Genomic DNA, 25,855 nt, shown 5'->3' on the forward strand with positions numbered 1-25,855 from the left:
ATGGGGGGAATCCCTATATTTGTTAAAATGTCATGTGCTTTAATTTCATCTTGTACTCTTCGTTTTCTATTTTAAGATAGGGTTAAAAGGAAGATACTAAGTAGTTCTTACTAAGCCCTTTATAATCTTCTCACCTCAATCAAAGCCTTCTGATTCACCTTTCACACTAAATTATCCCAGTCTTTTCAATCATTCTGTGTTCCTATGGATATTCTGCCACACCACTAACCATTTTCTGTACCCTTCTCTGGACTCTTTCAGTCTCAGCTCTATCTTTCTTGTGCAGCTGTTAGAAACCACTGGGATCATATTCGCTTGGGGAAATTGTTCATAAAGATGGAAATACAAATGACAGTGCTTCACAATAGGTCTCTCAGCATACTTATGAGAATGACCAAGTAAGTGCAAAATCCTTGAATTTAAACCCAATGTGTTAATTTATATGCTCTGTACATACTCTTCTTTTTTATACGTTTTATGCAAGGTGGAATCTGTGAAAGTTTCAGATGACAACACAACCCAAACTTGCAGCCTGTTGTAAATATATTGCAGGTGCAGGAACCTATAGACACAGAGGCAAAGTATTTTTCACAGCAAATACTTTCCAATTTCATGGACATGCTGTGGGAAAATATTGTGAATTGCATGGTAACGATGTGGGCCTGCCAGGAGGGGGAGCCAGGGTCAAAGAAAAGTAGCCACAGGAGGATGGCTCAGTGGGAGAGATCAGGGAGGGAAAACCAAGAGCCCAGGTTTCAGAGTAACAGCCGTGTTAGTCTGTATTCGCAAAAAGGAAAGGAGTACTTGTGGCACCTTAGAGACTAACCAATTTATTTGAGCATAAGCTTTCGTGAGCTACAGCTCACTTCATCGGATGTGCTGAGCCCAGGAAAGCCAATCTAATGGGAAGGAGCCTGAGGAGGTAGTAACAAAGAATAGGTCCAGCAGGAAGTAGGGAAGGGTGGTAGGCGATAGCCACTCCAGCAGGAACCGGTGTTTCCAGGGGTTTTTGCAGGTCAGAAATATTTGAACTAGATATAGCTGGAATTCAGCCAAAGAGTGAAGAGAAATGACAGCATTTTTGCACCATCCATATAAAATACACAGCCTTAGTCACTGCCACATTGAAGGTTCCTTCAAGTTTCATCAGTCTAGTCCCTGTGAAGTTTGACACAAGAGACAGAATTCTTGAAATCATATTTCCTTCACAAAATAAAGTAGACAATGATCAAATACAACATTTGACTCCTTTACTAGAGCTTAAGCCATGCTGTATCAATGAGTAAATATTAAAGAGCTCCCTTTCCTCTAAAGGAATTAGTCCTGATTCATTTTCATTCCACAGTTCTGAGTTGTATATTTTGTGCAGAATTGCTTTTGTCTTGCCTTTCTCCTGCACTACGCTGGATCATGGATGGATTTGATAAAAGCATCAGACACACATATACAAACAGAAGGCTGTTTGTAGAACTGCCAGTGGTGAACACAGCTTTCATTCAGCTGAGATTCTCATGCCCTCCACTGACATCCACTTTTTAGGACTTGTCTACAGACATAAATTGGACTGCTTTAACTATCCTGGCACAGTTATAATCCCCCAAGTGTGAGTACAGTTATATCTGTACAAAGATGCTTTAGAACAGTATAGCTATTCCCATACTGGAAGGGAAATTAGCGGTACCAGTATAAGGCAGCTTTATACCAGCATAACTGGATACACATGAGGTGTTGTACTGGTATAACTATTTTGGGCAGGGGAAATCACCCTATGTCAGTGGTTTTCAAACTTTTTGAGCTGAGTCTCCCACTTTGAATTACAAATTTTTGGTTACACCCCCTTCCTCTCCCCCACCCCCACACCCAGACAAAAATAGACACATGCAAAAGTATGCTTGACAGCCTACTCGTAGACTTAACACAACTTTAATTAAATTACCTCAAATTAAATTAAATTACCTCAGCAGCTGGCTGCCCTTAGCCTTGCTGGCAGGCTGCACTCTTAGGGCAGAGCCAATACCTACCCCTCCCCTCTTGGGTTTTCAAGGTGGGGAAAGGTGTGTACGATGGAGGTGGAGCCAGCACTGGGCACGGAGGCTGCCAAGAGCAGAAATCGGACACTCACCCTTGCTGAGGTGAGTCAGGGGTGGAGGGGATGGTCCCTCCCTGAATCCCGTTTCATGGGGCTGGCCTGAGCTGCTTGGCATTGTCACTCGCCCACTCAACTATTCCTTGAGGGGGGGCAGGGGTGCCCCACAATTTGAAAACCTCTGCACTATGTGATAGAGTCTGTCAGCCTTCTCTTTCCCCTACTGGGGCACCCTGACACTTCCCTGCTACTCAAGGAAAAGCCACTCCTACCGCTACCAAAGAGACAGTCTTTCGGAGGCTGGAGGAAACACTAACCAGTCAGGAGCTACCAGGCATGCCTGTGTCTTTGCAGGGGCAGTGCAGGGTGAGGCTGGGTTAGAGGAGGAGCAGCTCAATGCCAGCCCAGAACCCCAGGGCCAGGTCAGGGCCTTGCCTGAAGTGTTGCAACTGTGCAGATGCCTTTGAGGTTTGTCAGGATGCATGTGCCTTTAAACACACAAACTCTGAGTTTTGTTAGCCACCCTGCCACAAGGAGGCAGCCATGACTTGGGGACTAAGGCAGCACCACACTTGGCTCCACAGGAACAGCCCCACCTGGGACATACTGGTACAAAAAAAAGGTGTGTCTCCTTTCTAAAAGGGCACGGTAGGTAGCAACATGGAACTCATCCTTTTATAAAGGCCTCAGGAAATGCCCACAGGTATGCTTTGATGACCTTTATTTCATTAACAACCAGTGACAATGGACAACAAAATTATCCTGCTCTAGAGCTGGGTTAAAGTCATTTTTGCTCCGGTATTCATAGTTGTTCAGTGTTCCAGAATCAGGATTAGCCTAAAAAGTTCCCTTTTTTCTTTCAGGATTAGAGAAGATTTCAATCCCTTTTCAGACTGATTCACAATGAGTGAACCATGCTCAGCAGTAGAGGTGAGGGCATATTTTCTGCTAGTCAGTATCTGTCAGCAAAACTGAAACTTTTGCTGACACAAATCTCTGGTCCAGAGGGAATTTTTTTCTGCTTTCTTAAGAACTGCAGAAAAATAGAGTTAAATTCCCATTTAAGGGTCTGTGTAAAGTTTTGATATTGAAAGAAAAAAACAAACTGCAAAGTCAACATAACTCAGATAAATGATCTTACAAGTAAAACCAATGGTCAAACATTTTAAAAAACTTCCCATGTGTTTTCATGTACAATATTGAGAAAGACTTTGAGTCAAATTAATCTCTATGTAACTCCATTGAAATGAATGCAGTCACACCAAGGATGAATATGGTTCAATTTCTTGTCAAATTTGCAGCTCTCTGTTTCAGTCAAGGAGAAAGAGAAATCAGCTTAAGTATTCTGTCAGAAAATTTCTTTAAACAGATGATGCATGACCCTAGGAAAAAAAAAACTTAGCAAAGTTTTGTAGAGAACTGAAGAAAAAACCCTGAAGAATAAAAATGTGTCAAACTCTCTGGACTTGTTATGTCTAAATCACTTTCTTTAAGAGACAAGGTTTTATAAATGCCTTTTAGCTTAATTTTGCAGCTCCTGGATGACACCAAGTGGTTACTCACGCCAATTACTCTATTTTTTTCTGTGAACAGTCATAACAGTCGTGTTAGTCTGTATCTGCAAAAAGAAAAGGGGGACTTGTGGCACGTTAGAGACTAACACATTTATTAGAGCATAAACTTTCGTGGGCTACAGCCCACTTCATCGGATGCATAAGATCTTCTCTAGTAAGCTATTCAAATATGTTAAAGGGATAATTCATTGCTTATGCAGCTTCTGTTCCTCTGTTTTAAACTCAGTTTTGACTAAAGTGTCAGTTTCAATACTCTTTTGGAAGAACATCCTCTCTCTACCCATTCCTCCCACCCCCAAAAAAGTCACCTTAAGGACATAACATTTGCTTAGGTCCTTGCAAGTCTATTGTAGAATGTTGTCCTTAATGTATCTTTCATGTAGTTTTCAAAAACAACCTAAAACACTGGAGATTCTTTTTGACCCTGCGGGACCCTGTCTTAACTTGATACAGATTAGCTCTTGTGGAAGGTCAGCATAAAGGCAGAGACACACACAATTTGATAAAGAAATTCAGTCAGATAAATCTCCTAGGCATGATTATATGTGAACAACTGATGTAGCACTCTGGTTACAGGAGTAATCTCCTTAAGTATTATAGCAAGCAAGCCTATGAAATGGAAAACTCTTTAGCACATTGCAGTTTTCTCTCTTCACTGTTGTTTGAAAGAGATAAACGAAAATCATCACTACACACAGTATTTATTAAGCAGTATGTTTCCATGATTTTACACCAAGTATTGTACATGCAGCTATGTGTTTAATGGCAAGGAAGATCACCACCACCAAAAAAACAAAACAAAAAACACTTTTCTTAGAACTCAAAGATGGATGTAAGGTTATATATACATTAAGGAAATATAATGCTCTGAAAACAATCTCTCACTTCTGGAATTCATTTATAGTTTGCTTTGAACTGCATTGGATCATTGAACATTACACTAACTTGAAGAATTAGACTTAGCTCTTCAAATTTTCATTGGCAGGAGAGAAATATTTCTCTGATACGAACATACTGTAGAAGAGTCTTGTTGGTACATAATCAAAATTATAGCAGCTAAAAGAACTCCCATACCGTGGATTTTACAGGCAATAAGGCAGCAGAGGCTCTTACTGAAGAAGGCAAGAAGAAAGTTGAACTGAAGCTTGATCTTGGAAAAAAGTCCCAGAAATGTGGTAGCTAGCTTGGAAATGTTTAAATGACTGGACAGGAAAACATGTTGTCAACTAGCTTTCATCTTTAGAAATAGTCTAATTTATTGAAGTTTATATTTCTCAAAATTATATGGAGGTAAAATTTCTCTTTCAAGGACTCTCCATTTATCTCCAAATACAAAACAGCAAAAATTGCAATCTGGAGATGAATTTTGGGACAACTCAGGAAAGCATTACTACTGTTTGCAAGATCTGATTTGTGGGCCAGTTCTCCTCTAATTTACACACTTTGTAATCTCATTGATTGCAGCTTCCTCTCCCCAGCTCCCCCCCACACACACACACGATGACAGTGAAGAGTATAGACCTATATGATTCCACCTTTCTCTAATTCTGTATTATTAATCACAGCAAAGCGTCTTAGAGTAAAAAGAAGCAATGTCATATGCCTGATATTAATTTTTCAGGCCTTCTGGCAAAAATTTTCAAATCTAATGCTCGGCTCCTAAATCCATATGTAGGCATCTAAAGAGCCTATTTTTCAAAAAGTGCTGAACACCCAGCTGCTCTCATTAATTTTTGAAAATACTGCCCTTGACCTAAAGCCTTAATGTTAATAGATTCTACAACATCAGTATGGAAAATAATATGGGTCATGGCCCTGCCAGTTGCATCCATACCTTCCCTTGCTTCCCCAAGGTAAAGTCCCATATAAGTGCATTGGATGCTAAATGTTTACATTGTGAATACCTCTTTCCCCCATCCACAGCCTAAATATCCTACAAAAGGTTAAGCAGCCTGAAGATGCCTCATAAAACTTACTAACAGGATTGCTTCCAAGACCTGCCTTGGTAGCAGATTCTACCCTGTGTGCTTGTCAAATAATATCTTCAGTAGAATAATCAGATAACATGAAGCTGTCACTCTCTATCAAGAAATGCACTAAGATATCTTGATTTGAAAGTTCTGATCAGAAAGATGTTTACATTGGCTACAAAGCTTGCAAAGGCACATTTGTGACTAATACCTCGAGAAGTCTGGTAAGGCCCTAAGTATGATACTCTTCTAGATTCTCTAAGGAACTAGGCTGCCCTTCAAAGGCTGATAATCACCCTCATGCCCCAAGCGATTTTTCTAACAAGACAGTCACCTTGCTTTTCCTGAGCTCTGGGGTTTCAGTGCTGAACCTGATTCGGAATGACAAGGACCCTGGAATTAATGAATGTCATCTAGATGGTAGGCATGAAACCCTGCTTCATTTAAGTCTGTGATATTAACAGTATTAAGGAGACACATGAAAATTGTATTATATCCCAATTTGTTGTAATGTTTTCAATCCAACCACTTGTTCACATAGGAAGTAGTGTTACAACTATTTAGATGACATATTATTTGGCATTAATCGGGGATGAATTTAGCTCAGGGTCTTAAAATAATCGATACAATACAGCAGTTCTGAAAAATTGGGACACTTTTTTTTCGGGAGGGGAGGGGGACTATAGTTTTGTATACAAGACAAACCCCTAATATCAGGATGGTCCTAATAATATTGGGACATCTGGTCACCCTAAATACAACACAATTCTACATATGACATGTTAGAGCGTTATTAGCAATAAATATCAATAAAGACAGAGAATTAATTACAAGTGAAAGGCCTGAGCCGGGTCCCACTGAAATCCAGAGCAAAACCCCATTGATTTCAATAGGAGAAGTAGTAAAGATTTTACACTGTTCATTATTTCCTTTCAGAATAAGGAAATACCCTAATAACAGGCAACTGTGAGCTATGGTGGGCCCCTTATTCCTTTGAAGGAAGTCAAGTCATAGCTAATGTCCCAATCCTGCAAGGTTCCACGTACCTCCAATGAATAAATCCACTGATTCCTTTCATTCCAAAGTATCCTAGTTCTTGTCTCATTCATGGTAGTTCCACCACCTTCCTTGCTTTCATCATTGCCAGTGCAGCTCTTCCTTGACAGTCTATTGTCTCTTCCTTCATTATCTTCAGAATAGCTTTGCCCGTCTATTGTTGGGACAAGGTCCTGGGTGAATTGCACAATTCCAAGGTGTGATTGTCTATCTTCATGGTGCATGAGTGAGACATCACCCCTTTTTTAACGGACTGGAAGAAAAAAACAAAAAATGAAGTACAGCATGGAGGCACCTGACCAATAGTAACATAGGGCAGGAAGATGAAGGCAAAGGAAGTGCATCCAAAGCAGTGTGTACATTAAATGTGTACATCAGACACTCATTTCCCTAAAATTATAATAATAATCACCCAGAAAACCTGAACAATAAAGAGTCTTGACATTTAAATACTGCTGTCTTAAGAATGGTCCCATGTTAGCAATTTCATTGTATGACTATATAACTAAAATAATAATAATGAAAAATATATTACCAAACAGAGTTAAGGTCGAATGGAGCAAACAATCATTCTTATTTTGAGCTGGCTTTCATCTGCAGCATTACTGTAGAAAAGCATCCCTTCCACACTTGTGCTCTGGCTACAGAACTTTGTATGTGCAGTCAGTGTTGCAATTCGTCTAGTACCTTTCAGTCTTAAATGTCAGAAAGCATATCCTAATAGGATAGTACAATAATCCTATGTCTTTCTTAACAGTAGTGCATACAAACACACTGGCCTTCTGTTCCACCTTTGGCTTGGTGTAGTTAACCTGAGCTATGCTGCGTAGTGTGCAGTTAAAGAAATATCGTAAAATCTTTCATTGTGCCATCTTATGACATTTCACTGTTGCTAAAACAAAAACAAAAACTTTTGTATTGTTGTGCTTGCAAACTCAACTTGAGTGGATCTGAAGAACATTGGAGACCAGAAATTAAATACAGCAGCATGAATAAAAAAAATAATCTTACTATTAAAATCACATTGTATTCATGGCAAATAAACATTTTGTCTCCTCCAAATCATACAGCAAAATGTACTTTTTTCATGATACATTTCGATGATACTCCAGCAAAGAAAGCCATATGGTTTTGCTTGCTTGTTTGTTTTAAGAGTGTGCTATATTAAGGCTGACTTCTGCTGGGTGTTTAGGAGTCAGAAATAGATCATCTAAAATAGGCCCTGATCCTTTCACTGTATCTACCTAAGCAGACCCTTGTACCTACATCAGTATTATCAAAACCAAGGGCTGGGAAATTATGACTCAAGGCCCCCCCAGAATCATAAGATTTAAAAATACTTCTTGGGTTCTTTTTAATTGCCTTTTGGCTTTTGAAGCATTTGTAAGCTTTCCTCTACAACGAAGAGGGTTACATTTTTCCTTTTTTTATTTGTATTTTAAATGAAAGCTGAGATTCTCACACAAGTACAGGACCTGGAGCTCTAAGAAAAGTACCAAATATCATGAGAGTTGGCAACACTGTAATGGATTCATCTGAATGTAAGCTCTGTGGGGGGCGGGGAGAGGGTCATGTCTCTCTGATCTGTTCTGCACTGATTTCACCATAGGTAATCAAACATAAAACAGCTGGGTCACACTGCCTCCTCTACTTCAGTGAGTGGGATGAAAATGTCCCTTTCTGCCCCATCCTGTCCCCATGGCCCTCCCTTCATCGCTGCACCACGCACAAGCTTCTCTGCAGGATATTTTGGTGGTGGGGAGAGGTAGAAAGGGGAAGTGGCTGAACTCCACACCACTGTCCCAAGCAAAGCACTTTGAATAGATGCCCTAGCTGAAGCTGTACTCAGTTAACAGCAGCGAGGCTCCTTCTGGAGCTTTGCTCCCCAGTGGAGCTCAGCACAGCCCCCTATTCAGGAGGAGTCCTTACTGTATGGAGCTGGATGTACCATAGTCATCCCTACCAGGCTGGAAAGCCTGATCTTTCATTAGTTAATCACACAGCTTTCCAATTTCACTTTTGTACAACGAATTTGCACAGAAACTGCTACAAGCTATTTCCCAAGGGGATAAGCCATGAAGAATAAGCCCTTCTATGTCTACCCTTGATGACTCAGCTTGCAGACTTTACCTTGTGAGCTCAATATCCTTTGTTTATTCGTGTCACACTGCAGATTAAATTTAGACCGCTTCTGAACATCGCCTAGGCTTCACTATTAACAGTTACCGTACACATTTGCCAAAACTCACACCACTGGGAAATTCAAACCACCCCAAGTACAGAAGCCAAAGGAGCTGCTGAATCAGAGTGTAGTGTTCAAAAATGGAGTCATTACACTCTAATCTCTTCCCAAATTCCAAAGGGATTTGCCCCCCATGCCTTTGCTTGAGCACCAGGAACACTAAGAAAGAGGGAGTGTGATCTGAGTACCGAAGCGCACATCTCAGTGCCTTCTTTTTCTTGAACATCTGGAAGGTCCCTCCATGAGCAGTCAAAAAGAAGAAATATATTAGAGAGACTCAAAGTGGGAATAACACTTGCTTACAGTCCCATATGGGAAAATGAAACAAAATTTTAGTAGATATCAAATAATGTTACAAATATTTGGGGGATATTAAAATCATACTTAAATATTACAAAATAGAAACCTTTATAATACTTAAAATATAAAGGACTATTATTAAAAAAATGTCTATGGAACCATGTATTTTGTACAATACATCCATAGTACAGTATTTACATATTAACCTGATGTAAAAATATACAGATATCATGTTTTTCCAGAATATAGAATCCATGCTAAAAATTATAAAGTTAACGTTCCTTCAGTTACATATGAACATATAGCTTATAAAATAAGATTCTTATAAATGATATTAAACATTCATTATATAAGTTTTATAAAAACTTATATCACCCTGTTGAAATGCTGGTTGTTCTTCCTACAGCTCCTCCCCCACAAAAGTGGAATCTCATATGGCACCTTTTTTATTCTGTCAGGAGTATTAGGGAGGTTTCCCATAGGGTTGGTATAAATAATTTAAGAAGTGTGTTGGGAGGAGAAGAGTTACTTTATCCTGTTAGATACTATTCAACTGCTTGCACGACCAATGAATTTCCCTCCTGTGTCTTTCCCCTCGACACTCCTAGAACACCTTAGTTTGAATGACCACACCCCTTTTCCACCGAGACTCTCTCTTATCTGATGTATAATTAAAGGCGTGGCTACACAGTTTTTAAATTACTGGTCTGGTTTAAAAACTACATTTACAGTGATAAGCTTTATGGAGATATGCTCCTTCATACTGGTGTAACTGTATCTACCCTTCAGAGATGTTGTACCGTTTTAACTATATTTCTAACTAGGTTTCTAAACAGATTAAATCAGAATAACTCTCAAGACTAAGATCAAGGTGCATGTCTTGGTAAAGCTTATTCCTGTAAATGTGTGAGTTTCTCAACCAATACAGTCAGAGTGGTACAAAAACCTGTTTGTAGGCTGGCCCTAAGAGGAATGATGCTCCTTTTGTACTACTAATGAATTCCAAATTGATTGAAGTTAGATTCCTTTGAGACTTAGATTTTTAAAGAAATACCCTCGCAGTATGCAAGTTAGAAACTGGATGTATCAGGAAGGGAGTAGGCAGAAGCACTGCTGTGAAGCAGAGAGAAATGCAGAGTAGCTTTAGGGGTAATATTGTTTTCCTTATTTTAATGAAGTTCCTTCTTCAATGTTAGAAGAAAGCAACTCTTTGCTACATGGTACATCTGGTAAGTAATTTACATCACTGAGGATTTCAGCCCAATTTAATGTCCTAGGGTGCTTGGGAGACATTGCTGTAACAATTAAGAACCACAAAAATTCCTTCATATGTTCACATTTTAGTCAGATTGAGCTCAAATCTGTTTGGTGATTAAGATTAATTATTTCAAAGAGAAAAAATTAATGTGATGAGAATTCTGTCTGACTGGTGGAACTTTTATTGAACTGTTAATATTTGAGTGGAAATATTGCCTCTGACACCATATTATTATGCTTGTAGCAAAGTTGCCACCCCAATACATCCCCTTGTGGTCAGATGTGCACCCACGCACTCACACACACAGTCTGTCAGCCTACTCCTGCCACAGGGGTGTCCTGGCCTTCCGGTCAGGCTGCTTTACAGAGTCCTTTACCAGAGTCCTAATGTAATGTATACATAACCAAACCTTCGGTATGGCTGGACTCAGCGGGCAGCCATGTCACTCAGGCATGCCTCTGCTGCTCTTTCTAGACTGTCCTGGCTAGCCATAGGTTTCCATGCTTTCATCAACCCCACCACTCCTCCCCTCACTCAGGGGTTCAGGCTGGCTACAGCTCCTCATGGTCCCTGTCTCTAGTCAGGCCTCCTGCTCACTCCTGCAGAAGCCTGTTTGCACTCTCTCATTTTCAACCTTCTTTCAGGTTGCTTGCCAGAGAGAGGGAACTTTCCAGTGGGTCTCCCCACTCCAGTTGGACTCACCCAGCTCTTTATGAGAAAACAAGCAAACAAAAAACCTGCTTCCCCTTCCACCCTCCCCCATGCTGGGCTTTATCTTTAATTAGGCCTGGCCCACCCTCCAGGCATACCCAGGCTGGTTCATGGGCTTCTCAGGCTCATCTCAACCTTTTCACAGCATGTCGGGGGTAAACCCCATTCCAATGCTGTTTGTTTGATTTTTAGGAGGCTTATAAAAAAATGGAAGGGCGTGTATAGAGCTGAAGTTATAGCAGGGTGTGGTGTGTATGTGCTGCTTGTAATTATTAGAACTGGGAGCACTGGCTGTTGGGAGTCTGAAAGGACAGGAAACAGGAAGGATGGGGGGGGGGGAAGTTGAGGAGGTGGGGTGAGAGCTACCGAGGGTGCAGCACCAGCTTGGTAAAGAGGTTTCCACTTTAAAAAATAAAGTCCTGTTGAAGTTTGTTAGTACCTTGCATGGTTGCTACAACATCTTGGTGATGAGGATGGATCTTCTGCCTCTGAACCCACCTGTTTTCTTTCTCCAAAGCCCAGTTGAGCCTCCAATTGCTTTTATTGCCTGGATCTACATGTTTGAGACTTATCTGCTTGCAATCAGTGCTACAGAGATTTCTGAAGTAAGAAAGCGTGCTCTGCTAATCCACTGCCTTGGAGCAGAAGGGCAGCGTATATTTACACTTTTCGCCTTGCAGATGATAAATATGAGACTGCACTCACTGCATTAAAGAACTTTTTTGTGCCAAAAGTGAATGTAGTAGTTAATCGCTACAGATTTCTCCAGCGTGAGCAGAAAATGGGGGAGACTATAATGCAGTATATTGCTTACCTGAGGAGTCGGATTGTAACTTGTGACTTTGGGAATATGGCAGATGAGATGATTAGAGACCAGCTCATTGAGAAAACAACCATGCTTCGTGTAAGAGAATGCTTACTTCTAGAACCACAACTTACACTAGAAAAAGCAATACCCATTGCTACTCAGATTGAGTCAGCTACAGCTGAAGCCAAAATAATGAGCATGGATACAAGAGGCACCGAATGAGCAAATTCAAAATACAGTAAAAGCATCCTTTCACTGTGGATCCCCACAACACCTTGCAAGCTACACAGGATGTCCGGCAAAAGTAGCTCATTGCAATCATTGCAAAAAGATTGGGCATTTTGCTAAAGTATGTCGCAGCAGCCAGTTCAATCAACAGGTGCATGCAGTTACAATACTAGATGTTACTGTGCTGAGCGTGGACAAAATCACTACTGCACATATTCCAGAACAAATAAAATGCACTGTAAATGTTTCCACCATACCCTCAGGCAAATCACACTCTATTCGGCTAATGTTGGACACTGGCTCAGCAGTATCTATACTACCTGATTCCATCTATTTGCATTACTTTAAAGATGTGCCTCTTACTGAACCCAAACTTCACTTGGTGTGCTAATTGAAAAAACATGTTCCAGTACATGGCTGCCTGCCAGCAATTGTTACTTGGTGATTGCTGTGTAACTGCAGAGTTCTACATTGTCCACAAAGGCACTCCTATCCTTGGTAGAGATTTATTGGCTGCTTTAAATCTCAGGATATTTAATGGATGAATCGATCTTTCTCACCAAGCATTCTTGCGGTACAGACACCAGTTTCAGCTGGGACCCAACACCAGGTTGAGGAGAAACTCTGTCAAGGTCCCTTCCCCACTCTGAACTCTAGGGTACAGATGTGGGGACCTGCATGAAAACCTCCTAAGCTTACTTTTACCAGCTTAGGTTAAAACTTCCCCAAGGTACAAACTATTTTACCCTTTGCCCTGGGTCTTCCACTGCCACCACCAAACGTTTTATCCGGGTTTATTTTATTAGGAAAGAGCCTGTTTGGAAACATCTTTCCCCCAAAATCCTCCCAACCCTTGCACTCCACTTCCTGGGGAAGGTTTGGTAAAAATCCTCACCAATTTGCATAGGTGACCACAGACCCAAACCCTTGGATCTTAAGAACAATGAAAAAAGCATTCAGTTCTTGAAAAGAAGAATTTTAATAGAAGTAACAATAAAAAGAATCACCTCTGTAAAATCAGGATGGTGAATACCTTACAGGGTAATTAGATTCAAAACATAGAGAATCCCTCTAGGCAAAACCTTAAGTTACAAAAAGACACACAGACAAGAATATCCATTCTATTCAGCACAGCTTATTTCCTCAGCCATTTAAAGAAGTCATAATCTAACGCATATCTAGCAGGATTACTTACTAAATTTTAAGACTCCTTTCCTGTTCTGTTCCCGGCAAAAGCATCACACAGACAGACAGACAGAGCTTTGTTTTCTCCCTCCCCCCAGCTTTTGAAAGTATCTTGTCTCCTCATTGGTCATTTTGGTCAGGTTCCAGCGAGGTTATCCTAGCTTCTTAACCCTTTACAGGTGAAAGGATTTTTCCTCTGGCCAGGAGGGATTTTAAAGATGTTTACCCTTCCCTTTATATTTATGACAAACTCAGCTGTGCTTATGGGTTTCTGCATAAAGTTAAAATGCAGAATAATGTGATGCCTGTATGACAGAAGTTACGGCTTACCATTTTCAGTCAGGGAAGCTGAAGATAGCAGAGACCTCACAGCATTTATTACACATGAGGGACTATTTTGTTTTAAACATGTTCCATACGGTCTCACATCTGCCCCAAGTGCCTTCCAAAAAATGTTGTAATTGATTCTGAAGAATCAACATGGAGTTCAGTGCTATCTGGATGATATTATCATGTTTGGAAATACTTCTGAGGAGCAAGACAGTAACCTGCAGTCTGTACTACACTGCAGCAGCAAAGCAGGCCTCAAGCTCAATAGGTCCAAATGCAAATTTAGACAAACTGAACTGTCCTTTCTGGGGCATACAATTTCACAGGCTGGACGAAAATCCTGTGTCACTTGCCAAATGCCTGATAAGACAGCAGTGACATGTACCCCTCCATTACAGCCTGTTCCTCTTCCTGAATCTGCTTGGGAAAAAGTGGTGATTGACATTGTAGGACCCTTTGATACTGCTCCAAGTGACTGCCCTTATGCCATCACTTTAATAGACTATTTCAATAAATGGCCCGAGATAGAGTTTACATCGCAAATCTCTTCTGCTACAGTAATTAAGTTCCTCTCTTCAGTTTTTAGCAGGGAAGGTAACCCCAAAGAACTGGTTTCAGATAATGGTAGTCAATTTACTTCCCTGGAGTTTTCTAGAAGAGAGGAACATTTTACACAGAAGGTCATCCCTATATTACCCTCAAGCCAATGGGGAAATCGAACAGTTTAACAGAAGTTTGAAAGAGAGTTTGCAAATGGATAAACTGGAAGGCTGATTGTGGGTAACCTTCACTACTGATTTCTTGCAAGCATACCGGACTACATGACATGCCCCACGCAAAGATCGCCCACAGAGTTACTGCATGGGAAACAGATGAATACTAAACTGAACATTGCTGGATTGTAAAGGCACGACCTGATGCCCCAACCGAGGATGATGTGAAAAAAATAGTTGAACAGAATGAAGCAGTCTAAGGCTTTCACAGACAAGTGGCGGGGTGCTAAGGAACCAAAGTTTAAGTGTGGTTCCTTCATTAGAATACTAAAACCTGGAATTTTATGCAAAGGGGACCATAAATTCACAGCTCCTCTTAAAATCATAGAGAAGACGGGACCTTACACCTATCGACTTTCTGATGGGCGGGTATGGAATGCTTCTTATCTTGCACCTGCTTATGCACAAAGAGGAGATTATACCAACACCCAGTCTGCGCTGGATGACTTCACTGTAGTATCAACACAACAAGACATTGCCCTGGAACCGGGGCTTGAGAGATGGCCTGTCAGACCCAGATGACTACCTCTCTGGACTAGAGACTATGTTATGTAATATCTACAGTGTTTTCAGTGTAATATTTCTGCCAACAGTATAGTGTCTTGTTTCATATTTGTTCCTGTGGTTAGAACAACAATATTTATTTTAATTGGGAGAGTTTCTTAAGAGAGGAGGGAATGTGGTGTTTAGATGCTACTTGCAATTATTAGAACTGGGAGCATTGGCAGTTGGGAGTCTGAAAGGACAGGAGACAGGAAGGAGCTGGGGGGAAGTTGAGGAGGTGGAGTGAGAGCTACCGAGGGTGCAGCAGCAGCTTGGTAAAGAGGTTTCCACTTTAAAAATAAAGTCCTGTTGAAGATTGTTAGTACCTTGCATGGTTGCTACAATAAAGGAGAAAGAGGAGACTCCCAGGCCCAAAATGCATGGGTATTTTGTTTTGTTGTTGTTTTTTGGTCAGTGCCATCTAAGGAGTACACAGATTCTTTTATATATATATAAATAAAAGACAGAAAACAATAAATATATGCTAAGTACAATGTATGAGACATTTTATTTGATGGGAAAATGAGCAGACAAGTGATTTGACTGTGATAGAGAGCTCAATTCTTTACTGCCTGGCAGGCTGTGTAGTCATTTACACCTATTGAAAGTGTGTGTAATGTGCTACTGAAGCAGAATGGTTTCATTCTGCACCTGCTTGCAGTCTGCAGATGTGCAAATGACTACACAAGGTGCAAATCAGTGGAGAATTAGGACTCAAGTCTTGGTATTAAGATTACAAATTCATAGGACAATTGGCACATGAAAAACAATCCATGATGAAAGTGACCTAAATGGATTCCTGAGCGTACAACTGTAACACTAAGTCTGGAAACATATGGAAATCTTTGAAGCCCTTTGTGGGAGAAGGCCATGTGTTTATACACAGAAAAGCAGAAGGAACTCTGCAATCTGACTGTTGAGGTGTTCCTGTTACAGTGGGAAAAGATGCAAGAAAATGAAGCACCAAGAAAACCAACTTGCTCGTTCACAGAAAAATCTGGGGAGTTTCTCTTCTACCATGTTCTGTGGTAATATTATTATTATTTACATTGCAGTCCTCAGAGACCCAAACAGGACCAGGACCCTATTATGCTAGTGCTGGCCAAGCATATAGGAAGACAAGCCCAAATCCCAAAAGGTAACCATATAAACTTTGAAACAAGGCACCACAGACAAGCATAATAAACAATGGACAGAAATGCGGAGGAGGGCAAAGATGGTAGAAGTAAGATCAAATGGTTACACAGGCTATCTAGAAACACAAGTTGATGCTTCCAAATTTGAACCATTATTTACTGGTAAAAAGAAATTAACAATATCATCTGTGTCCATTTGCTGATTTCTTGTATCCATCACAAGAAAAGTGCATCTTAAGGAGGGATTTGAAGGAGAAGAATTCGTTATATGAGGGTTGTTCCATACACAAAGGGAAATGTGTAGGAAAGCACAAAGGCTTTTGAGAGAGAAGTGGACATTCAAGACTGGCATGAATGGCAGAGAAAAGTGGGGGATAAGCAATATGACATAATAAGAGACAAGACTGGGAGAAGTAGTATTGTGAAGGACCTTAAAAGGTAGGACAAGAAAGCTTGAGTTGGCTATTGTTGAAGAGGAACCAGAGAAAGGATTCAAATAGGAATGTAATGTGGCCAGAATGACGAGCAAGGATGACATTAGCAGCTGCATTGTGTATGAACTGAAGGGATTGAGATAGGTGTTGGGGAGGCCAGAGAGCAGGAGATAGCAGTAGTCCAGGTCTAAGTTCCCTGTAAGCTGCGTGGCTATGCAGAAGCCTATTAAGCACCGTGCAGGTGCTCACGGAACCCGCCCTGCCGGGAACTGCCACGGCCGGGGGAGAGGCATCTGTCCCCCAGCCCCAACCCAGCCTGGCCTCCAACCTGCCACGGCCGGGAGAGGGAGGCCCCTCCCATGGCCTCAACTCAGCCTTGGACCTGCTGGGGGAGGGGTGCGGCCCAAACCCAGCCCTGGCCCAGACCTGCCACGGTTGTGGAGACCCTCTCCCAGCCCCAACTCAGCTCCGGACCCGCCATGGCTGAGGGAGGGCGGCTCCAACTCAGCCCCGGCCTGGACATGCCGCAGCCAGGGGAGGGGCGTCTATCCTGCAGTCCCAGCCCCAGAGCTGCCGTGGTGGGGAGAGAGCTGGGGGGAGTCCTCTCTCCCTGCCACAGCCCCGGGGCAGCCTGCACCCAAAAGCCCTCACCCTGGCCCCACCCCAGTGCCCGCTCCCAAGCCAGAGCCCTCAGCTCCTGCACCCCAACCCTCTGCCCCAGCCCTGAGCTCCCTCCAAACACCTACACTCCGAACCCCTCAGCCCCACTCCCACCCCATTAATTTTGTTATGTGCACCCTATACCGGAAACCTACTGACGCTATACTTACCTACATGCCTCCAGATTCCATCCAGGACACACCACACGATCCATTGTCGACAGCCAAGCTCTAAGATACAACCACATTTGCTCTAATCCCTCAGACAGCAACAAACACCTACAAGATCTCTATCAAGCATTCTTAAAACTACAATACCCATCTGCTGAAGTGAAAAAACAGATTGACAGAGCTAGAAGAGTACCCAGAAGTCACCTACTACAGGACAGGCCCAACAAAGAAAATAACAGAATGCCACTAGCTGTCACCTTCAGCCCCCAACTAAAACCTCTCCAGCACATCATCAGAGATTTACAACCTATCCTGAAAAATGATCTCCCACTCTCACAGATCTTGGGAGACAGACCAGTCCTCGCTTACAGACAGCCCCCTAACTTGAAGCAAATACTCACCAGCAACCACACACCACACAACAAAAACACTAACCCAGGAACCTATCCTTGCAACAAAGCCCGATGCCAACTCTGTCCACATATTTATTCAAGTGACACCATCATAGGACCTAATCACATTAGCCATGCCATCAGGGGCTCGTTCACCTGCACATCTACCACTGTGATATATGCCATCATGTGCCAGCAATGCCCCTCTGCCATGTACATTGGCCAAACCAGACAGTATCTACGCAAAAGAATAAGTGGACACAAATCTGACAACAGGCATCATAATGTTCAAAAACCAGTAGGAGAACACTTCAACCTCTCTGGCCACTCAGTAAAAGATTTAAGGGTGGCAATTTTGCAACAGAAAAGCTTCAAAAACAGACTCCAACGAGAAACTGCTGAGCTTGAATTAATATGCAAACTAGATACCATTAACTTGGGTTTGAATAGAGACTGGGAGTGGCTGGGTCATAACACATATTGAATCTATGTCCTTAAGTTAAGTATCCTCACTTAACAAGTATCCTTCTTGTCAACTGTCATTATCACTACAAAAGTTTTTTTTTTTCCTGCTGATAATAGCTCATCTTAACTAATTAGCCTCTCACAGTTTGTATGGTAACTTCCAACTTATATATATATATATATGTCCCATTCTATGCATCCGATGAAGTGAGCTGTAGCTCACAAAAGCTTATGTTCATAAATGTGTTAATCTCTAAGGTGCCACAAGTACTGCTGTTCTTTTTGCAGATACAGACTAACATGGCTGCTACTCTGAAAACTGGTCAAGATGTGAGATAAGGACTTTGAGAGTCACTGGGAAGTTGGGGCATGTAGGACTGGCTCCCTATTCCTTCTGTGTGTGTTTATGGGAGGTTCTGGAAGGAGGAGACATGATTATATTGTTAGTTAATGATCAGTCAATCAAGGGCTCATCTCTGCACACATGGGAAAATATAAAAGAGGAGCATATTTAAAATCCATTTCTTTCCCTTAAAATGTACTTTGTTTTCTTATATCTGTATTTGACATCCAACAGGCAAGGGATTTCTATTTAATTCAACATTCATAACTTGCTGCAGTGAAAGAGCTGTGTCTTCCACCTACATATAGAACTAATGTATGTTTTTATATTATCTGGAAGGTTGTCTTAGAAACTGGATACCTAATAAGAGTGTATTGGTGTATGGTATCAGCAGTCCAGAAAAAGAAAAAAAAAAGGATGCAATTATTTCCAATTTCCATCCTGAAAAAATTAATGGCAGTACCATCACGGTTGGCTCACTTTCTCTTCATCTTCATCAGCTGAGGGCTATGCCACTGTATCATGGGAGACACTTTCTACATTGAAGGAAGAGGTTTTTCCATCACTGTAGTTAATCCACCTATTCGAGAGGTGAGCTGCATTCTTACCAGAGGTCGGGTCAACCCAGCTTTGGGGTAGAGGGCATTACATTTTTCACAGCCCTGAGTGATGTACCTAGGTCAGTCTAATTTTTAGGGGTACACCAGGCCTCAGTGAAATGAAATCTAGAGTCTAAAGAACTAAGATCTAGACCTGAAATCCTGCATAGGCGTGGGAAGTAGGGGTGCTGCAGCACCCCCAGGTTTTGTGCCCGCCGTCCCGGCCGCTGGCCCTGCACCCCTGCTGCCCGGGGTCCAGGCCGTCGGCCCCGCACCCAAAGGGCTCTACTGCCAGCCCTGGGTCCCGCTTGACCATTAGTCCCGGGGTCTCTGCTGCCAACCCCAAGGTCCCGCCCGGCCGACAGCCCCATGCCCAGGGTCTCTGCTGCCAGCCTCAGGGCCCTGGCCGCTGGCCCCATACCCCTGCCACCTGGGGTCCCGGCCACTGGCCCCATGCCCAGGGTCCCCAGGGTCCCAGTCACAGGCCCATGCCCGGGGGCTCCGCTGCTGGCCCTAGGGTCCCGGCTGCCAGTCCAATGCCCGGGGCTCTGCACCCAGCCATAGCTGTGGCCCCAGACTCTGCTGCCTTACCCCTGTCCACATCCCCACCTCCCGGAGCCATGTTCCTGCTCCCAGCCCCAGCTCTAACGGGTGGTGAGAGGCACAGACAGGGGTAAGAGGGATGCATCGCAGCACCCCCCTCCAAAAATTGTTCCAGTGCCACTAAAATCCTGGCCCCACTGAAGTCAAAGGGAATTTTGCTATTGATTTCAATTAAGATAGGATTTTACCCTCAATCTCGCCGAGGGAGTCATTGTACTCCAGTGTGAAAATTTCAGGACTCACTTCATGCATCAGGTTAGCCCCATCTCCTGTGCTCCCATGCACACAGAACGGTAGCACTGAGGGGAACAAGTCAACCCCATCCTCATGGATAGTGCAGAACCCGCATCCCCCTGTGCACACCAGTCACAATCTCTCACATAGCTCCCCTGATCCAATTGGCTTTGTACTGACCCCCTATTCAGGGCTGAGAGTATATCACAGCCAAACCCCATGTGTGAGAGTATGGGATTGCAGGATCTGGCCCACGGTATATGAACAGAAAGTGGGTGGCAGCTGGAGAATATGATTGTCCAGAAAACTTCGTAATGCTACTTGCATTGGCCAAGATCCCTGCCTTGCAAAGGTAAGGAAATGTGCAACATAATGCTCAGACTGGGTTCTCTCTCTCTCAGCTTCCCTGAAAAAAAGTAAAACCATGAAAGACTCTGCACAGCAGGCATACAGTGAAACCCACAGGTCGAGACTCAGTTATGTCTAGACATAGCCAAAACAGTCTCCTGCCCAGTTGTAAAGAATGACAAAGAATCTGGTACTGGCCAACAGTCAAGGTGAATAGGAGTGGGAGTACTACCGGCTGTGTAGACACTCAGTCTGTTGTAGAGTGAGATGAGTGCCTGTGAGCTAATGCCTATGTGCAACAATCTATATATCCCACACAGAGACCTGTGTGTGCACCACTCCTGCTCCAATTTCATATCGTTCTGCTTCAGAGGCTGATTTACTAGGGAGAGAGCCCTCAGCACACTTTGCTCAAGCATGTTAAGAAACCTGTTTTTCTTCTCACTGTTCTGTGGCTGCTCTAGTTTATACGGCTGTAACCCACACGCTTCCTGGGTGTGACGCTCTACCCCATCTAGTGCCATGGAGACCACTTCAAGTGAGATTAATGAACTTTACTTTACAGCCTTAACCAATGTCCATGTGGCTTTTAGCTCCTGCAGTAGAGGCTCCTGCATTTAGCTCCAGAGTTCCCAGGTTTGATCTTGCCCGCCGACAACTAGGATCTTTCAGTGTTACATGGGCACAATCCAAGCTGTCCTAATTTGTCTATTTTTAATCAGGCCCAGTGCTACTAGGGGGGCAAAGGGGACATTTGCCCTCCCAAATGATTTTCAGGGGACCCCAGATTGTCAGAAAGGAAAAATATATACAAAGTTATCCAACTTTAAGCAGTGGAACAGCACCAGATTAGAGTCTTCATCCTTTATATAAATTATAAATCACAGCAAAATACTGACAGTAGCCAAATTTTGTTATTTTAAACTCTTAAAATCCAAGATTTTTCAGGGGTCTAACTAGCCCCTGGACTCAGTTTCTTTATTTATTAAATAGTGACATCCAGGAGCCCCAAAATACCTGCTTGCTCCCCTAGAACCAGCCCTGTTTTTAATTCTTCCATTGTCTTTAATTAAGTTCTCCTTAGGCTTGTAGGAGTAGAAGCAATCTTTTCCCTGTTTTTCAAGCAAACAAAAACTGAAGTTTGCTGAGCAGGCAGATATCCCTGAGCTCTCACAGCTTTAATTTTAACACTGAAAGGCTAATCAAGTTGCATTTTGAAAATCTGTGAAATGTTACTTCCTGCTGCTAGGTTCAGGGCTGGTAATTACTGACTGATTTTTAGGAGGGTTATCTTGTCAGTGCTTAGCCTTCTTATCTAAAATTGGCAAGATGCCTTTTGACTAGAAAAATGCCCTCTCAAAGGCTTGCTTTGCTGCATTTTCATTTTTCTTAAGGTCATTTTGTTAGCTTCAAAGCAGATTCATTGGATGAGTTCAGATCTTTTCCATGAAGTTTACTTAGGCTCTGGAAATGTGCACAAGGCATCGGAAGCAAAATAACTTAAAAAAAAAAATTGATTAGCTTCATGTTCTGAAGAGATGACATTAAAGTAGCCAAATTTCATAAAGTGTAAAATTTATTTGTAATGTATTTCAGGGAGCATGATCCATTGTAATCTAAACCTTCTGTACCAAATAAAATGCAATATTTGGCTGGGATGGTGATTTAGGCAGTTCAAACTTTTGGATCCCTCTAGTGGGAGAAACTAAAATAGTATTGCCAGGAAGTATTTGCTTTTTTTGGTTTTAATTTCTATAATATTTTAAAAGGTAACTAAGATGGGGGGGGGGCAGAAATGGAAACAAAATCAAACCAGCCACTTCCCCCCAAGCCCTGCTATATTTGGTTGTTGGAATTCTCAGAAAAGGGACAGTTATTCTGAAGTGTGGATCTATTAGTGCCTACATACAACAGTGAATGGTGCTACATAAAAACATCAACAGATCCCAAAGTACAATAGAAGTGACAGTTCAAACAAATATATCATTATTTATTCACAAATAACATGTTAGTGCCCCCACCACCACCCTTGAAACTTGACTTCAACAGCATTCCAGCCAGGCATAGGCATTCACCCAGGTAGAACAAGTTGAACTATCAGGATATTAATTTGCAAATTAAAGGTACAGCTGTGTAGTCTGGAATCTAGCCCAGGACTCTTACACTGTGTTTCACAGAGCACAGAGCTACTGGTGTCACAATAGGAAACTTCTCCATCCTCCACCTCCTGTTAGTTGTAGCCCAATCAAAGACTCTTTTGGTAGCTTCCTGAAGATTTCTAGACCAACTCATTAAAAACAAAACCCGAACTCCGAACAGAACAGAGAGGAATTTAACCAAGCAGCTGCACTCATGTTATTAAACCAGTTTTATTTTCAGTTTGTGTCCTCAAAGCAGTCCTAATATTAACTTTTTGTGTAACTGAGCTTTACAGTTACTGCAAGGCTGTTGTAAGATTGAAAGTATATGTGGGGAGCCAGCTCTTTAAGACATGGTCTAAAAGCCAAAGAATTCCATGGGTCCCATAGCATGGGGCTGGGGGATTTCAACGGGAAGGGAGTTGAAAAGCTGTGCATTACCAATAAGAACAGCCTCTAGCTTTCAGCTTTCATCTCCTCAAGTGTAAACCTATGGGAGCATACCCACATCACAGAGGAATCTCTGGAGAGAATGCCCCACGTCCTTTTAACTTCTGACTTCCACTCAGCTGCTACTTGAAGAAGATGGAAAACTACTAGTGCAGAACTGAGTATTTTTATTATTTCAGTACCAAAGATTTAGCAGGCAATGTTTGCTCTTCTTTTGCAGATTCTGAATTCACTTGAGCAAAGAACAGTACTTGAATTAACCCACACACTGAACATTTAGTGTAGCATCAGCGGAATATTTTCCAGGAGGACTAGTTAGTGTATTGCTGACTTTTTACCTCAGTGCATCTGTCTCAAAGTCCACTTATACAGCTATTCACACTATGGAATTCCCACAGCAGAAAGCCTGTACTTCATCACTCTCAGCTTCTTCTAGAGGAACTTTGGCTCAAATCCTGCACAGAGTCCTGCCTGGTTACTCATTCTTCCACACACACTGTGTGGTCAAGCGAGGGGAGAGAGAAGGGTAGAGTCTAGACTTGTGGCATGTTGGCTACATTATTTGAAGCTTGATTCTTCTACCTCCTTTATTTATGTTGAGTAAAACCTTTCACTGGGGCTTTTTATGGAGTAAGGTACTACTCAAATGTGAACAAGGGGAACAGAATCTGGGTCCTAATCCCTCTGTGTCTCACTTACCCCATCTGTACAGTAAGGATTACAGTGATCAATCTGATCATTTTCCTCCCCCACATCCTTGGGGATACTTGAGATCTGTGCATAAGAGTGTTAGCTACATGCCATTCACTATTACTGCAAAAGGAAAGTGCTTGGAGTGGTTGTTACACAATGAGGACATAGGAGACACCTAAGTGAAGTGGTGGATAGTGGATACTCTGTGGGCTTAAGGAGTTCTACAGCAAAGAAAAAGGTTTTTTTTATAAATCAAGAGGCTAGTTTAGGGCCAGTACCCTCTTGGCCCCTTTGAAGCTGCCAAGGTCCAAAACTGCATCAACACAGTTTCCCCAATAAAGAAGGATGTAGATGAAGCCTAAAATATGGGTGTTTGCCCTTTCTGATAAGGGGATAACATACCTCTTGTCTTTGTAGAGAAGAAAGAGGAGGAGGAGTTTGGGAGGAGCCAGTGTTTTTGTGTTTGTTTTTATAGGGATGTTCCACTAAAAATAAGGAAAAGTGAGCAGAAGAGTACAAGAAACAAGGAGCATGAGGCAGAGCTCCTAGAGTGCTAACTACTGAAAGCTGGAAATACTAAAAATAAAAAAACCCAGTAATAATGACTCAGTAAATTATATAAAGCACATTTCTAACAATATTAATTGTAGCTTCCAGTAGTAACGGGGAATGTTTTGGAGGGTGTGTATATAGGGGGTACATTTGTATTACTACATTTGTATTACTGTAACATTACATTGCCTATCACCACCTTAACCACACTTGTGTTATGCCCTGTCCCCTACCCTGTGTTTTCCTTTAGCATGTGATCTCTGTGACACACATCTTTATTAGGGAAGCAGGAAACCAGGGCCACAAACCAGATCGAGTACAGTTATACAGGACCTCTGCTGCAGATTGGTGGACACTTTATGTCCCCTTTACCAGGGGCATAAAATGGGTTGTACTGCATGTTTGCAATAGCAGACACCCTTGAAATTTTATTTCCCTTAACAGCACTTAGGCAGCATGATTACTGATTAATAAACATGTACAAATACCAGTTCCCATGCAATCACATCTGATGTTGCCTCATCTCATGATTTCAGGCTCCCCTTCCCTCCAGTATATACTCTTTTCCACAATTACCACATTTGTCATTTCTTTGCAGCAGAAATTAGTTTTGCAGTTCTCTTGCACTGACGACAGTTAGTGTTTACAGGTTTGTCCTGACTCCTTCAGATGTGTTAATTCACATGCTGTTCAGTTAGAACCAAGAGCAGTGCAATTTCTCTCCCCCTCATAATATTGACCTTTATCTCTTTTATATCCACTAGTCCAGCTCCTGACTTGTGTGATCTGATACTGATAAAGGCCAGTCATTAAAAACAATAGGCAGATGGTGATCTAACCCTCTGGACTTTCACATTTTATTCAGGCCAGTCACAAAAATAATCTGAATATTCTTCGAGAGGCTCCTCAGGGCTCTAAGCAGAGTTCCTAATGGCCTTTTGTTTCAGCCTGTATCTCATAAATATCTGTGAACGTTTTTTAAAATTGTTTCCTCTTCTCCCCCCTTGAAGAAGTAATGCACTTGATGATTACTTCATGCTCAGCCCAGCCACATAATGAATATGGTGAGTAAATACCAAATTCTAGGTGAAAGAGCGGAAACTATTAAAAAATTTAACAATATTTATCAGGATGAGTTTGACAACTTCTTAAACTCCGAATCAATGGAAAGCCTTTACAAATGCCAACAGACCATCAATGATACAAGATAATTCACCTTTTTTCCTACTCAGCACAGTGATCTTACTTAAACACACACACACACACACTCTTCTACAGTGGGTGGCCATAATCAATCAGTTCTCCCTGGAGGCAAGTCCAAATATTGGCATCTTGGCATGGATATTCCCAGAGAGTAAGAGATAATATGTGGGAAAGGAGGCAGGGGAGCTGAGAGAAACAGTCTCTGAAAGGAGTGTGACTGAAATATGGTGTCTCTCTGGAAGAATCTCAAAGCTTATTTTGGTGTGGGTGGGAAGGAACCCAAACTGTTAGTCCCCTGTGGTCTGGATTAAGCAAGAATGGAATGGACTTCTAAATAAACTACTAAATCTCAGTCTGCACAATAATGCCTC

At 42.1% G+C, this 25,855-nt stretch overlaps 1 long non-coding RNA gene across 2 annotated transcripts in view; it reads right to left on the reverse strand.

Annotated features, from left to right (window-relative positions):
- Nucleotides 1-4,344: 4,344 nt before the first annotated feature.
- The window catches only part of LOC125639993 (uncharacterized), a 69,352-nt gene continuing 47,841 nt past the window's right edge, over nucleotides 4,345-25,855 (reverse strand). For both annotated transcript variants that reach the window (XR_012669399.1, XR_012669398.1), the window contains one exon: nucleotides 4,345-6,939. This is a non-coding gene — a long non-coding RNA (uncharacterized LOC125639993). The remainder of the gene's footprint in view (nucleotides 6,940-25,855) is intronic.

This window comes from Caretta caretta, chromosome 7 (genome assembly GCF_965140235.1).
Source record: "Caretta caretta isolate rCarCar2 chromosome 7, rCarCar1.hap1, whole genome shotgun sequence".
In the NCBI taxonomy this organism is placed as follows: Eukaryota; Metazoa; Chordata; order Testudines; family Cheloniidae; genus Caretta; species Caretta caretta.